This window comes from Macrobrachium nipponense, chromosome 38, assembly GCF_015104395.2.
Source record: "Macrobrachium nipponense isolate FS-2020 chromosome 38, ASM1510439v2, whole genome shotgun sequence".
Taxonomy (NCBI): Eukaryota; Metazoa; Arthropoda; class Malacostraca; order Decapoda; family Palaemonidae; genus Macrobrachium; species Macrobrachium nipponense.
In genome coordinates this window covers 52,476,004-52,488,503 of record NC_061098.1, presented here as the reverse complement: position 1 = coordinate 52,488,503, position 12,500 = coordinate 52,476,004, and positions in this window count along the sequence as shown.

Sequence of the window (12,500 nt, the reverse complement as noted above, 5' to 3'; positions counted from 1 at the left end):
ATCCTTTTAAACGACTTGTCTAGTTGCTCAATAGCTGAGCTCTTCCAAGTCTGAAATGAGGTCATATGATGTGAAGAAAAAAAAAAATTATCAAAACTATATAGTGAGAACCGGGGTATTACAAATTTATAGACAGTCCATTACAAACACGGGCTCCAAGTGGGGTATCCTTGCAGTGATTTTCATTTCTTCCTTCATAAATTGAAACTTGATATGACATTCCACATGAACTTACAATAACCCAGCATTTGTAGCCAAATCTAATTGGATTTCCTCTAATATACTGTTTACATGAATGCCTTCTAAAATAAGGTACCATGGACTCATCAATGCTTAGATGTTCATGTAGTACACCAAACACGAGCAAAGATTTGCTCAAAACTTCGTATAAAAGAGTAACTTTAACCGTTTTATCTGACCCAAGAGACTGATTGATTAACTGCCATGTGCAGAACTTGTTTTATCTGATGAAAACGATTTCGCCTCATAGTTTCTGAAAATGCAGAAGATAGCTCAGGTGCTCCACTCCAATAGTCTCTCTTACTTGTTCGAATGTTATAACCAGACAGAAGTAAAAGTCCCGGAAAGTTGTAAATTTTTTCATCTGTTATTTGAAATCCTGACATGTTTATGTGTCTTTTAGCATATAGATTTGACTAACATAACAAATGTTTCAACATATTGCTGAAAATATTTTAAAAAATAACGCATTCAGATGCACCAACAATCTCTGGGCATTTTTCTAAAAGAACTTCCTTTGCACCTTTTTATTTGTCACAAGTAAGATCTGGCAGTGAGAAAACATGGTCATGTTTCCATTTAGGTGGATCTCTCTTCTTCCTTTTACCTTGGTAGTGGTTAGTAGGCCTATTTTCCTTAGCAAAGTCATGATATATATCATCAACCTCACCAGTAATCTTTTGTGGTAAATCTTGGCTATGTTCCATCATCAAGCTGTTCCATATCACTGCCATCGCCGCCATCTGGCGGACCTGTTATAGCAATTTCCTCAATGGATCCCTCAACTGCATCTCTCAAGAACTTGTGAGAGATAATTTTAGAGTCATAAGATTCTCTGCTATTCATCCTTACCTATAAATGGAATTTGATTTTATGTATATATGTCAAATAGTTGATAAAGCAAAGGTTTACTTAGTACACCTTATTGTATTATAAAAATGTCTCTTTTTGAACTCATTTATCAGTTTTTCGTAACATAGCACGACGGAGCACATTCACATATGTTACCCACCACTATAAAGGGTTGAAACTGTTTTGTTTATAAGACAATCTTAGCTTAGGCCTACTTGTGACCTATAAGCATGAAACAACGATGCAGGTAGCATTGTTTCTATAGAAACAATGCAAGAGAGAGAAGGGGGTAGGGGGAGGAAGAGAGAGAGAGAGAGAGAGAGAGAGAGAGAGAGAGAACACTTGCCCTAACCACTGAGTCAGTGTGCTCCTTGTGAAATGTTACTAGTATGTAGCTAACTTCCTTGTGCCTAATGACAACATTTGTAGTTATGAAAAATCAAACCCACCTAGACTTTAGGCAACCCTGACAGCTAAGTATGTGACTGATACAACCTCTTCTCAGTGGCGGCTCGTGGCTATCATTCATAAGGGTGCTGTTTATTACATAATTTTTTAAAAAAATTCCTTGATATTAACTGCATAAACACACACATATATACACGCACACACACACACACACACACACACACACACACACACACAATCTCTCTTTCTCGTTTAGGAAGGCAGTAGAACTGCTTCCGAAAGCTACTATTATGAATTTTTCTCATTGACATTAATGCGGTTATAATTTTTTCCTGCAACTCGCCACTAAGTTGATTATTCTTCATTACATATCGTCAGTATTGTCACTAATTTGATCACTATCACTAATAGTACACACTTATTAAATTTTGACGAATTTCAAAGCACACCTTCAACTCCGACAGCAAGACTAACACTGCTCAAGAGGGAAGTGCTCCCCTCCTCTTCACATGAGGGCTGCCTACCACATTATCACACTGCTAGCAAAATTAGAACTGCTGAGCACCGCAGTTCCACCTTTTGTTTCAATTCATTTGCTTTTACACATGTTCAAGTAAGATGTGTTCGTATCAGTGAAAAAACAAGAAAATTTTAGAGTTTCTTTGTTACAGAAAGAAGGTTTTCATTGCAACATTTAATTGTTTTTATTGCTTATGTTGTAGATTACAAGAAGAATTATAAATATATGTGCATAATTTCAATGATAATTAATATTACTAATTATGGTGAATATTTTAAAAACATGACTACAAATGTAGTCATTGGGTTTGCCTGGAAGCGTTGTTTTACAGTAGAAAATTATATTAAGAATCAATTCTTCAAAAATCATGAGCTAAGCCAGAGGGCCCGTCAAAACAAACTCATTGGCAGTCTCAACGCAGTTTTTGATCATACTTGCCTCTTGAGCGACAAGACAATGTTTCAAGGAGAGCTGTAGGCAGAGTCGTCAGGCAGTTGACATCTTCTAGGTAACAGGTACTGCGACGGAGCTGGAGTCAAAGACCAGAGTCAACTGCTTTGAGTAAGCTATCACTATCAGCCTAATACGTCTAGGCTAGGGCAGTCTGTTGCGCTTAGAGAACAATACAAACGCAGGTAGTTCGATAGGTCAAGTACGAGGAGGATGAGTCGGGAATTCAAAGGGGCCAACAACAATGCTAATGGTCGGGTCAGGTAAAAAGGAAGGAGAGGTCAGGTAGAAAGTTAGGGATACGCCAAAGACCCCCTCCCATGAGACGTGTGATTTTTATAAGATAGGATGGAAAGAAGATAAGGTGAACAGTCACGGCCTAACTCTACAGTTTACATAGGATAGGTGCGACCCCTTCATAAATGGAACGGATACGGAAACGAGACAGGACAGTGGAAATGGAATTGATAGCAACAAAGATAACTTGGATAAAAACTATGCAAAATATAAGTCATTCTCTGAGCTGAAGATAGCTAGTTTGAATGTTAACGGACTACACAGTAGAGCCAAATTTGGTATACTTGAGATATTTGTACAAGATTTTGATTTTATTTTTTTATCTGAAACTAAAAATCATTATATCGACGATGACTTGTTTCCTGGGTACTCGCATTTTATTAAGAAAAAAAAAAATGATATTACTCTTCCGTATGGAGGTATACGTGGAATCTGTATGTCAATTAGAAGAGATAGAGAAAAATATGTAACATTGATCGAAGACACAGTGTCTGATTCCTTATTATGTGTAAGATTTCATTGTAGGGAAATACAGAATGATATTATTATTTGTGCCTTGTATATTCCACACGAGGGATCACCTTATTGTTCATCTATCTTTGATGTTATTCCTGATGATCTTATGAAACGTTTGAATGTAAAATATGAGTTACCAATTATATTAGCTGGTGATTTAACTCAAGAAACAGGCTTACTTAATGACTTTATAGAGAATGACCCTTTGCAAAATATCGATTTAAATGATTTTATTGATGAATGTCTGTTTAGCTCCAAAAGGGAATTAGAAGCTCTTGACCTTAGCACAGATCTCTATAACAGTGATGTAATAACTTAATTGAACTGTGTAAAATGCTTGACGTTAAGGTAGTTAACGGGAGATTTGGGGGGGACAGTGGCGTGGGGGATTTCACTTGTTTCACAGCTAATGGTAAAAGCTGTATTGACTATTTTATTGTTTCTCCTAAACTTATGAGTAGCATTACAGATTTTAATGTTGAGCAATATGACAGGTGTCTGTCCGATACTCACTCGGCCCTCTCTATGGTATTACGTTTGGAAGAGACTTGTAATATGAGACCACCGGAAATACAGAAGGAAGAACATTTAGATTTAGATAGTGAGGAAACCCATGATATGAATAACTTTGAATATGAAGAACTTAAAACAAAATGGACAAATGACATAAAATATGAATATATGGAAGCATTCAATATCTAAAACGATATCAATTTATTATCCCCAAAAATTAGATTCACTGAAACCCTTTGAATGTAACCCAGAATATTATGGATGATATTGTAAAAGATTTAGGAAAATTATATATTGACCCTGCCAAACAAGTTGGCATTTGTAAAAAAGTTTATCAAAATAAACCTACAACTAGGGATTGCAAAAAGTTTAGCAAACCATGGTTTGACAAAGACTGTTCTAGTAAAAGAACTGAATATATGAAAGTAAAAAACAGGCTTAAGAAAATCAAAACAAATGAAGCTAGAAACAAACTGAAAGCTAGAGCTAAAACATAGAAGAGAATAATTAATAAAGCTAGGAAATCTTTCAGAAAAAAATTTCATAGAAATGTTAGAAATCTGAGAAAAAGTAGTAGTAAGGATTATTGGGATTTGTTAAAGAATACAGATATGTGTGAGCTGATTTGTAAAATTGCACTTTAAACATTTCGAGATTATTTTGCTAAACTCAGTCGAGGTAATGTTGAACCTGATGAGAGTGAACAAGCTGATAATTTCGACCCAAGCATTATTAACCAGTTAGTTAACGAAGAATTAAATAGGGTTTTTACAGTAGATGAGATACAAATTCAAATAAAAAAAAACTTAAGAGTAGAAAAGCATGTGGTATTGATAGTATTATAAATGAGTTCCTTAAAAACTGCCCTCATGATATGCTAAATGTGATATGCAAAATTTTCAACATAGTGTTGATATCCTCAATTGTTCCATATTATTGGTGTATAGGGATAATAAAACCCATATTTAAGAAAAAAGGATCCCCTGACGACCCAGATAACTATAAGGGTATCACACTGCTGAGCTGTGTAGCGAAGCTTTTTACCGCTTGTGTCAATAAAAGGTTGACTGATTATATTGAGAGCACTGGTCAACTTGGTGAGGAGCAGGCTGGTTTCAGGGAGGGATATAGTACTCTAGATCATATTTTTGTATTACATTCACTTGTTAATTTCTATCTCCATCGAAAAAAGAGAATATACTGTTTGTTCGTTGATTACAGAAAAGCATTTGATTTGATTGACAGGCATTAACGGTAATATTATGCTGTCATATATAATATGTATAATAATGCAAAATCCTGTGTGAAGCAGAATCACAAAATTTCTAACTTTTTCGAATGTAACATAGGTGTAAGACAAGGTGAGAATCTCTCCCCATTACTTTTTGCCATCTACCTAAATGATTTTGAGTCTTCTCTTAGCAGTGGGTATAATGGAATGGATATGTGTTCAAGGGAAATAAATGAAAAATTAAGTAGTATTGATATCGAAATGTTTTTGCGTATTTATGTTTTACTTTATGCTGATGATACTATTGTAATGGCTGAATCCCCAAAGGAATTACAAAATGCCTTAGACAAAGTAAAAGAATATTGTGATACTTGGAAACTTCAAATTAATGTTTCAAAAACTAAAGTAGTTGTATTTTCTAGAGGAAAAGTTAGAAATGTCCCGAATTTTAAATATGGTGAGGAGAGCGCTGAAATTGTAGATGATTATGTTTACCTTGGTACTACGTTTAATTATAATGGTAAAATGGATAAAACTATTAAGAAACAAGTCATTCAAGCACGTAGAGCATTATTTAGAATGTTAATTAAATGTAAAAAACTTGAATTATCCATTGATATCAACTGTGATCTATTCGATGCTCTAGTTGTATCAATTTTGATTTACGGTTGTGAAATATGGGGTTACCACAAACTAGATCATGTTGAAACATTTCACAAGAAGTACATGAAAAATCAGCTATGTGTGAACAAGCGAACAGCAAACTGCATGGTATATGGGGATCTTGGCAGATTCAAAATTGAAATATCTATTTGCAAACGGATGATTGGATTTTGGTTGAGAATTGTAAAATCAAAGGAGTCTAAATTGTCAAATGTTTTTTTTTATCGTTTTCTTAGTCTAGGTTGGATCCATAAAATAAAAACTATCCTTGATTCATGTGGTATGGTCAAATATAGGCAAACATCCAGAAAATTTCAATCACACGCGGATAATAAAATAGCCTAGAAATGAAACTCAAAGATATAGAGAGACAACAGTGGCATGCAGAAGTAGAAAGAAATATATTATGTAGTAATTATAAACTTTTTAAGACTGAATTTGGCCAAGAAAAGTATATTATAAATTTAGATATACCAGAAAGAATTGCCCTTAGTAAATATAGGTGTGGTACCCACAAACTTCCTGTAGCAACTGAAAGATATTCTGGGCAGGAGAATCAGCACCCCTTGCAGACTATGTAACAGCATTGAAGTTGGGGATGAATGTCATTATGTTTTAGTTTGTTCTGTGATTAGAGAAATAAGAGAGAGATACCTAAAGCCCTACTATTGTAGAAGACCTACCACTTTCAAATTCAATCTGCTCCTCAATACAAGTAGTGCTAGAGAATTGAAAAGACTTGCAAAGTTTGTTAACCTTATAATGTCTTTATTTTACATTTAATACTATCTAGGACTTTCATTATTCTGGTATTATTTTCGATGTATGTACTTTCCTTTGTCAGAATACCTTTCATGCTTTAAATATGTACTTGCTAAATATGTGTACATAAATATAGTTGTAATTTATTGGTCTCTTCTTTTCTTTTTGTAGTTTTTGTGTATAATATATATATTTGTGTAATTTTGTAATTCTCATACCCCGGAAGGGGTCGATAGAATAAAATTTGCCTTTGCATTTGCCTTTGCCTTGCAGCTTGGCAGGAAGTTCTTACTTTAATAACTGCTCGCAAAATTAAACGGGGAACATATTATAATAGAAAAAGAGGCGCGAGTCCCTTGGGTGTGAGTGACCCTATCGTGGAGGTCTTGACATCGATCAGCAGCTCACCCTGATGGGGTATGATAGCTCCATTTGCCATCCAGAAACTAATCCCAGAGAGAAGCTATTAAAAAAAAAAAGTTTTCGTCTTCGTTCGTTATAGCAATACAAAGGGGAGAAAACTGCCGTATCAAAATACTCTTAAGGAAGGGAAATGGAAAAATTAACTGTTTTCGTTACATATTGGTGTACTTCAAAGCGTTTGAGAATTTATATAATATATAATTATATATATAATATATATATATATATATATAGAATATATAATTATATAAGATCTATCTATCTAGATAAATGATTATATATCTCAGATTATTACATATATATAAATAATGAGATAGATATATATATATTATATAATTATATAGAGATATATATATATTTATATATATATATATGATATATAATATATATAAATTAATATATATATAATATATATAATAATATATATATATATATATATATATAATATATATATATATACTATATATATATATATATATATATATAAATATATTATATGTATATATATATATATATGTATATATATATATATATATATATATATATATATATATATATATATAGGATATATATATATATATATATATTTTACAGGTAGACTCATCGTAAATGATAGATGAAACAAACAGATTGGTTCCTAGATTACTCAAGTCAATGTGTATAATAAAAAAAAAAAGAAAAGCTCTACTTACGTATTAACGTTTTGAAAAAAGTATATCATCCCGATTATGTAAGAACATCCATTTTCTAAAATAGCCAGCTTGTCCGGGAAACGTATTCTGCAATCTAGTAGCAGTTTGTCTGTAATTCACATCCTCCTGAGAGCTAATATCAACTGGATAACCTCAAGGACACAAGAAATAAATTGCCGTCACTTTCCTATCATTTTCTTCACTTAAGCCCTAGGATGTCCAATCACTTCCCTTTGGAGAATGAATAGGGCTAATCCAAATGTACAAAATGTTTGCCCTGACAGATTATGTAGCTTCAGAAGTAACCCCATCGTGCAGAAAATAGGAAGTGGCGTTATGTAAGAAATAATGCATAAACCTGAGTTTTTCTTGTCGACATCATACTCTTCTTATAAGCGAATATTTACGAAAGAGTCCAATAATAAAGATAGATAAGAGTGTAAAGAAATTAGTTTTGAAAATAGAGTGCGGGGGTGATTTTTATTTTTATCTTTATATTTCTCTTCTATTTTCTGCATATTTAACATAGGTTACTGAGTAAAACTTTCTTTTCATTTTAAAAACAAATTATTATCGATCATATCTATTTCCATGTCGATAAATTAGTTTTTAGACTTCTCAACATATATTCTCACTTTATACTTTTTATACATTTTATAGTTATCTTTATAAGCCCCAAAAATCCGGTATCGTTGGAATTAGAGCAGCTTTAGATTTCGCAGAATTAATTCATGAATTGCAAAAGTGAAATAGCAGAATATTTGTGTTCGATAAACGAGAGTAGTTTATGTTTGACTTCTCTGTTTCATCACACTTTTTAAACATTTTAACAGTTTTAAATTTCTCTACTTAATCTAGATAAGCTCAAGAATTGCGTGAATTGTAAAAATAAGGAAGTAGAAAAGGTAAAAAGCAAAGAGTATCATTTCTGCATGAGTTAGTAACAGGCATGAAGATTACATTCTCGCGGAAAAAACAAAAAATATTTCGCAATAATTTTAGACACACTATTCTAGTATTCATGAGATCTTGATTTACGGGACAAAGGTGGAGTTTTTTTTTTTTTTTTTTTTTTTTTTTTTTTTTTTTTTTTTTAAGTTAGGACGAAAGCTTCTGCATTCTACTTGACTTCTCTGTATTTTAAAAAGTTGACTTAGCTGTGTGAGTTTATGGCAATTGTACATATTCCCTTTTTTAACGATGGTTTATCATAATCTTCTTAATTTAAATTTTCAACTTATTTACTCGAGTTATATAATATATATATATATATATATATATATATATATATATATATATATATATATATATATATATATGTGTGTGTGTGTGTGTGTGTGTGTGTGTGTGTGTGTGTGTGTGTGTGTGTGTGTGTATGTGTGTGTGTGTAAAGGATACAAGCGGAACAGCTAAGTAGTCGGATACATCAAGAATTGAGGTCAGTGGAAAGAACTGGTATGTAAAATAATCTTTATCAGTGCCGACTTATGTTGGCAATTAGTCTCATTTTCAATGCATTACAGCATTGAAAATGAGAATATTTGTCCAGAAATGTCAGCACTAATAAGGATTTTATGTACCAGTCTGTTTCCAGGGTCCTCAACTTTATATACAATATATATATATATATATATATATAGATATATATATATAGTATATATATATATATTATATATATATATAGAATATACATATACATATATATATATATATATATATATATATATATATATAGATAGATATATATATATATATATATATATATATATATTAATTTTTAGTTTGTATGTGATGTTCGTTTTTTATTTTATGTTTTTAGTGAAGCTTTTAATCAGACAATTAATTTTAATGTAATTTTTAGTGATTTCTCATCCTTGTCATTTTTTCAACCTGAAGATGAGGTTTTAAACCTCGAAAGCTCGTAATATTAAAGAATGTTCTTCCTAGTCTTGGCACTATTATTCATCATCAGGCTTATATATATATAAATATATATATATATATATATATATATATATATATATATATATTATATATATCATATATATATATATATATATATATATATATATATATATATATATATATATATATATATACATCATATATATATAGTCATGAACCACTCTTTGATCATCAGGTTCTCAATAAAATAAACTGGAACTGGAGAGACCAGGGAGTCCAAAAGCAAAACAAGGAGGAAGAAGCAAAATAAACTAGTAAAATATCTTATACTATTTATTATTTCTAAGTCCTATACATATCCATATGCATATTTACAGTGAGTTAAGAGTGCAGCCAAGAATAATGAAAATGAATAATACCATAGCAATAAAGTAATGAAATAAAACACGTACGTAATCAACCAGGGCATACAATTGCCCTATATCAGTATAAGCTAAATCATAATCAAAATTCTGTCACTATCAAAATACCTGGGCCACATACTTGCCCAACACTAGAGCCATACTCCTGTTCAATACCCATCAAAATAACACTAATATTCAAAATACCAGGGCCACATACTTGCCCAACGATAGAGCCACAACTGCTCAACACTCATGAAAATCATGAATATTCAAAATGTCAGTGCCAAATGCTTGCCCAGCAATAGAGCCATACATCTGCTCAACATAAATTATAAATGTGAAGATGAGATGTCCAGCGCTAAAATCCACACTCACCACATTTTAAATAATAGAGAAAAAAGGCCTTTAATTTGTAAATTTAAAAAGGCCATAACTTTTATTTTTCAAGATATTTTCTTCAGGTTTTAATTTGTGGAATGTTTAGGACCCCAAAAATAGGATGTTATATATGAAAAAAAAAAAATAGACTGTGCACAATTTGATTGACTGATTGATTGTATGATTGATTGTAAAATTGATGAGCTAAATTAATTCTGAAGTTGACAAAAGTACAGATTATATAATGCAAAATTGAACCATATTCTCATCATCAAAATATACACTCACTTACACCATTCGAAAGAGGAAACGAAGGGGATTCCAGATGTACGATAAAATGCATTTCTCAAATTTGTGGCGAGTGTGGGTTTTAGCACTGGATGTATCATATTCAATATAAAAACAAGGGCCACATACTTGCTCAACACTACAGCCATGTAACTCCCAAACACGTGAATAACATGAATGTTCAAAATCCAGTAGCAACAACTTCCATTATTCCAAGGATGAAACCTCCAAAGATGATTCTGGTTCAAACATCCTCCAAGTAACAACTCCATATCGAAGGATTAATCAGCACTCTCATCAACAACTCCATACTGAAGACTCAGTGACGACCTCATTCTCGACTCACAGAACGATCTTCGACTCAATATGTAGCGAATACCAGGCGACCAACACCAGTCCCTGTCGAGATGTTGACTTGCTGCTGCGCTATTCGTAACTGCTTCAAAAAGGGAGCGGACAGCAAATGTCACCTCGCTTTAACAACAAGAAAAACTGCAAGGAAGGTAAAACAATCAACAAGCCACACAGGGCTGTTACATACTCAAATAATGGAAATGCTATACTTACCATACTATATATATATATATATATATATATATATATATATATATATATATATATATATATATATATATATATATATATATATATATATATATATATATACACACACGAGGGTAAGTCAGTACGTATCCGCACTCCAATTTTTTTTATTTAATACAACAGCAATACAAAGTTTACAAATGACATCATTTTTCAACATAGTCACCCTGCTTTTCAATGCACTTGGTCCATCGTTGCACTACAGCTTTTCGATACCTTCAGAAAAAAACGTTTTCTGTTGAGCATTGAGCCACGTATGCACCGCTTCCTTCACCTGCTGATCGGTGGCGAAACGACGGCCTCTTAAAGCATCTTTATGTGAACCAAACAGATGGTAATCAGACGAGGCGGGATCAGGACTGTATGCAGGATGTTCAAACACCTCGAAATGAAGTTCTTGAAGAGTATTAATGGTGTGGGCGGCGGTATGTGGACGGGTGTTGTCATGCAACAAAAGAAACGCCTTCCGACAATAGACCTTGGCGTTTACTGCGAATTGCCGGCTTCAACTTGTTGATAAGCATATCACTGTAGCGTTCACTGGTTACTGTTGACCCTGTTTCCAGGTAATGTTCCAGAATTGGCCCTCGTGAGTCCCAAAAAACTGTGAGCATCATTTTCTTTTTACCGCAGAGGGTTGACTCTGAATTTTTTTTTTTTTTACTGGAGATCAGCAGGTGAAGGAAGCGGTGCATACGTGGCTCAATGCCTCAACAGAAATCGTTTTTTTCTGAGGGTATCGAAAAGCTAGTGCAACGGTGGACCAAGGGCATTTAAAAGGAGGGTAACTATGTTGACAAATTATGTCATTGTAAACTTTGTATTGCTGTTGTATTAAATAAAAAAATTGGAGTGCGGATACTTTATTGACTTACCCTCGTATATATATATATATATATATATATATATATATATATATAGATATATATATATATATATATATTATTAGTATATATATATATATGATTATAATCGCTTTAGCACGTGATTCGTTTATCACACATATCCACAGGTGAAAAATAAGAGACAGGGTGTAGGGAGGTCCTGACCGGTTTCGGCTTTATTTTCAAGCCATTGACAAAGGACTGATACATAGTATTAGAATTCACGAGTATATATACTACAAAGACAGTACTGACGAACATACACACAACCGTTTGAGACTGCAGATCCACCCACAGGCAGGTGTCAAGGTAGGAGTGGCTTTCAAAAATCAGTTGGCTAAAATTTACAATAAATTCTCATGGGGATACTACCGCTTAGGGTACAAGTCCACACCTGACAGGTGTCAGGGAGGTGGGGTTGAACATCTCATACCACTACTGCCCCCTACTGTGTTTACAAATATAATATTC